Genomic DNA, 5,690 nt, shown 5'->3' with positions numbered 1-5,690 from the left:
CTAGGAGTTTCAATTCATTTAAAACCTAATTTTCTATTTTCGTTTTTCATGGTGGAAATTGGTAAATCGTCATTTACCTACCTTCAAATGTTCTGAAATTTGGATTACGGTATCCCTCTTCCAAGTTATAGAATATTGTGTTGGGTCCTAGCCTTAATATCTCATTTGGGTGTTTTATTAAGGACTCAATCAATTAACTTGAATTTCTCCCGTTTTGTAGATGTCAAAATCTAACAACTATGGTCTTCCTGAATCCATTGGAAAAATTTTTCCACTTGAAGATGGTGTTCCACGATTCGATTGTGGAAATGGAAATCATGCTTCACTTCCTCCACCTCCTCCAATAATTCTCCCTGACCTACTTGTTCGAAAATTTAAAAAGTTCAAGGTCACTCAAGCTCTATTGGCAAACAAGCACGAAGATGGAAAGTATGTATGTGCTCGTGTCTTGGATATGAAGTTGCATATTGACAAATTTGGAATGTTGGGTGTCGAAGTCTCTAGGGAGCTGGCTGTTGACTTGGTTCTTCCATCACTTTCTGACTCATATAGTGAGTTCATTAGAGAGTACTATAAGATGGACCGAGACGTGACCCACATTGATTTGACTTATTTGCTTGTTGCTGCTGAATCAGAAATGATTTGGCGGACTGGTCAAGCAAAATTGTCTGGTAAATCAATGTCCAAATCTTGTATGGACAACAGCGACATTGGAAGTCTAGAAAAGTTTTCTCTACGCAAGAGAAAGACTAAGTCTGAGATAGTCCCTTGTGCCATTCCCAAAGAATCTGTGTGCCAAGAGAAGGGGCATTGGTTGTGAAACTTCCCTGACTGCCTGAGAGATCTAAGAGATGGGTGAGTCAAGATGTATGACTCTGCTTCAGGTAAAATCCATTATCTCACTTTATTAAGTTCCTATTTGTAGATTCTTAATACATGATGTGATATGATTACATTTGGTGTTTTGTAGGATAGAAGAAAAAGGAAGCTTAAAAGAAAGAAGTGAGCTAAATCTGGTCATGAAGAAATGGATTTCGATCGCATGATTCAAAGATCGGATTTTTAGCTGCTAGTTTAGAGTTAGTATAGATTGCTAAATAATATTTACATAGTTTTCATTTGTAATCGCATTGTAAGGACACGATTTTTCCGCAATAAAATAAATTTTGATTTGCTCTTATTTATGTATCCTTGCAATGTTATTATTGAAAATTGATGTTTGTTTGTTTCTATTGTTAGCAATATTGAAATGGATATGATTCTTAGTTATTTGTGGTAATGTCAGAAATTTACCAAATAAGGAAAGATTCTCATCATCCAAGTTTCAATTGGACAGAAACTTGGAATCATGCAACTGGTATTGTGTGATGAATGAGAACCTTCGTATTTGGGAAATTAAGACTAATACCTTGTTCACATAAGTATGTGAGTCAAGTGAAGGACTAGGAGATCTAGTACGCATTGTTGTACACTAAGTCATGTCCACCACAAAGAACGATAAAATTATTCGTCATGATTTACTAAAACTCTAGTAAATGTGGTTATGCTTACAAGATTAAGTGTAATTCTGAATCATTGAAAAGTTTCAATGCATAGCAGAACGAATAAGAAGAATCAAATCTGGAGTAGGAAAATGTTTTTCTCTTGCACGTTTGAAATTGGTAAGTTGTGATGTCTTGGATAAGACAAAGACCAACTAAGACCAATGTGTGTAGTGTTTGTCTTGATAAGAAACCGCACTAACTCCTGAATATTTGTTTGTCAAGAAATGGTTCTTGACAAGAAAATCTTATATGTCAAGAGGTCAGTAGGAGTCTTAATGATCTTGAAAGGTTTCAAGAACTAATCAAGAATAAACTTATTGTTTAACACTAGAACACGACTTGAGGTTTGTAACCTATTGCGTTGACATATTGTTTGTTTCAGTGCCATTCCAGTTTAAGTCAACTATGCATATGATTTCTATAAGTTATCAATTGATGGCATAGAGGCAAGGCATCCTGATCAATGGAAAGTACATTGATAGGTAGGGGTGAGCTGCTCATATGTCACACCCCCAAGCCAGAACGGCGGAAATGCTCGGGGGCGGAGGACGTCATGTTTAGTATCACAACACATGCATCACAGTAATCAAAGTAACAAACAACCATTTCATTAATATTAAATTGTTTACAAGGTATTAGATTCACAAAAGATTGACTACAAAGTAAACAACAAAACAACACATGAAGTTATATGCTCCATCTTCTGAATCCCTGAGCGCGTACCTGTCTACTTGTTTCCTGAGAATACAAGTTATTTTGAAAGAGTAGATCAGCATTTAAGCTGGTGAGTTCATAAGTATTTAAGTGATGTAAAGTAAGTTGTAAGTTCTTTTTAGAAAAGTTCGTCTATTCTTCCAGAAAATCCTATATTTTCTGGTGTGATGAATGAAAGTAAAAATGACTCTACAATTCCTTCTATGAGTACTAAATGGATACAAGTTATATACAAATCCAGATCAAACAGACAATCGATTGTGTGAATCTGCCCTAAGTCCACAACCAAACAAGGAAGAGGAAATGAGGCGGAAAGCACACATCCCATTGTATGTTAGATCTTCATTGTATACAACCCTATCGTATTCATTTGATACTTCCGGAGTTAACTGTAATAGTTCCTTTATTTGATGAAAACATTCCTTAAGAAAATCATATATTTCCTTTAGTAAAATTGGTAACCACAATAGTTCCTTCTATAATCACTTAGTTTATACTAGCTATATATAATCTGATATCGAACGGATAGTTAATTAGGTGAATCTGCCCTAAGCCCACAACCAAACAAGGAACAGGAAGTAAGGCGGAAAACACACATCCAACTGCCTATCAAATATTAATTATATACAACCCTGATGTATAAACTAAGGTATTATAGAATTAACCACTAAAGGTCCTTTAAGTTATACTGGTTTAATAAAATGATTTAAACCTTTTATAGATAAGTTTCTAGTTTAGCCAACTAAATGTTGTATCTGTAAAGTATGTTTTGTACTAGAAAACGGTTTACTAAATTTGTATGCTATGACCTGACCCATAGCTGTTACTCCCTATGATTACTTGGTGTATAAAGAATATATATATATATATATATATATATATATATATATATATATATATATATATATATATATATATATATATATATATATATATATATATAAGATCGAATAGATAGTAGATTGTGTGAATTTACTCTAAGCCCACAACCAAACAAGGAACAGGAAATTAAGCGGAAAGCACACATCCTACTGCATGTCGGATCCGATTACTAAATATCCCTGATGTATCAATCAAGGAATCATAAAGTTAGCATTATAGCCCCCCTTCTAACGGAATGTACTAAGACTCGACTGTTCTGCTTGTCTTTTGTAATGATGTAAGTTTTCCCTAGTTTATAACTATGTTTACTAGAAAATAGTTTGCATTACCTTTTATGTGAGAATATCACTATATGAATGTAATGGGAAAATGAAAGTATATAGTAGTATTGTATAAAATAACTACTGAAGTACTAACTACCTTAAAACCAGTTTGTTAATTAAGGTTAAAATGTGACGTGGTTATAACCATATTGATTGACGAGTGTTTAACAAGACGACCTACTGGCGTCGAAACTGATGTGACATTTGTCACCCCTTGGCCTGCCGGCCAAACTGTAGCAAACAGTCGGGATGCAGGATTATCAATCCCGTATAGATCTATACACACAATGTCCGCTCTCCCTCTAGGAGACTCTGGTTACGAAATGCGACCTACCAAGTATATTGCTAAGCCGTGAAGTAGTGGTTTCACATTATTGTTATCTTGTTCTTATTATCGTATGTTCCTTCTGTTCTTGTTATCGTACGTTCCTTCTGTTCTAGTTATCGTATGTTCCTTCTGTTCTAGTTATCGTATGAACTGAACCTCGAAACTATACCTATTATAGTTTACTAGTGTGTTTGTTTGTGTTGTCCCTGATTTGTTAGAAAAGACTCGATTATCTACTGATTTATGCTTGTACTTTAAAAACAGAGTTTATAAACGACAAAGTAACATAATTTAAAAGAGTTTTTGAATTGATTTGATTACTTATAAAAGCATAAGAAATCCTTTAATGTGATGGTTATCACATATAAACATTTACACAATATCATTGTGTTCAACTTGTATCCCCCTTAAAAGCATTTAAAAACATTTAAAAGATTGATTATAGGGGTATGAACTCACCTTATGTGGGTGATTCAATTGAAGATTTGCGTAAGGATGAGAAGTTCCACGAATGAATTCCCGAGACACAAACGAGTCCTAAATGACATATAATGGCATATATAGGCATGTAATTAGTATTTAAAACAACTAACATACAAGGAAACAACCTTAGGGACTAGGAAACACTTGCAATGAAGTGTTACAATCACATATGATTGTATGAAAGGAGTTTACGGTCACACAAGGGTGTGTTCACGGCCAAGGAGTGTTCACGGCCAAGAATGCTTAAGTGTTTACGGCCAAGGCTTGGTCTAAGAAGGGTTTACAGCCATATAATGATCCTCTGAAGGGTTTACGGCCGAAACAAGATCACTTGAAGGATTTACGGCGAAGGAAGGATGGTTCATGGCCATGTCAATATCCTTTGAAGGGTTCACGGCCACATGAAGCGTTCACGGCCATGAACTCTTGAAGATTTTGCACAAAGTGGGTGTTTCTTGGTTGGAAATCAAGTGCTTCTAATGGATAACAAGTGTATGGACAAGATACTTACTTAATGGTAGTGTTGAAGGTGTTTACGGCTCCAAGAACAAGTGTTTGTTCTTAGTGTTCTTGGCGAAAAGATGAAGACTTGAAGATCTTGAAGAAAAGGTGATGCATTCAAGGATGTGATTCAAAGGATCCATATGATCAAGAAGATTAACTAGTAAAATGGATGAATCACTTACGTTTTTTAAGAAAAAGGATGGATTCCCTTGATGATACTTGAGAGAGTTTGAGTGTTCTTAGATGAAAGATGAAGACTTGAAGATCTTGAAGAAGAGGTGATGCATTTAAGTATGTGATTCAAAGGATCCATATGATCAAGAAGATTAACTAGTAAAATGGATGAATCACTTACGTTTTTGAAGAGAAAGGATTGATTGCCTTGATGATACTTGAGAGAGTTTGGGTGTTCTTGGATGAAAGATGTGAGAAATGAAGAGAAATGAAGAGAAATGAAGGAAATCTATCTAAGTAGTGAGGGGTTCACGGCTAGAAGAGTGTTCACGGCCGTGAACATGGTTTACAGCCGTGAAGCTCATGTGTTGTATTTTCTAGTTCGGTTGTAGCCTTCTGATCCTGAGCTAATACTTACAAACACTAAATCCTTAAGTGCACTAGGCTTAGAACTCATTAGAATGACCCTTAACAAGGCTATAAGGCAATAGAAATGAGTCTGATTTTTGGTTGATTGGATTGACTTTACAAGATAGAATTTACGGGTTGTCACATCATCCCCCGGTTAGATGGAATTTCGTCCCGAAATTAGCTTTCCTAGCAGTACTCCTGGGGTTGTACTTCTCTGAAAGGCAGAATACCCACACATAGATTTGGGCCACTTTGTCCTGACACTCATGATAGGATTCATACCTGGTCCATCTATCATCACCTCGTGTATACAAGTCGTATATAATT

This window comes from Lactuca virosa, chromosome 7 (assembly GCF_052849685.1).
Source record: "Lactuca virosa cultivar CGN04683 chromosome 7, Lactuca_virosa_CGN04683_v6, whole genome shotgun sequence".
In the NCBI taxonomy this organism is placed as follows: Eukaryota; Viridiplantae; Streptophyta; class Magnoliopsida; order Asterales; family Asteraceae; genus Lactuca; species Lactuca virosa.
The sequence above is the reverse complement of the archived record's forward strand: the minus strand, read 5'-3'. Positions refer to the sequence as shown.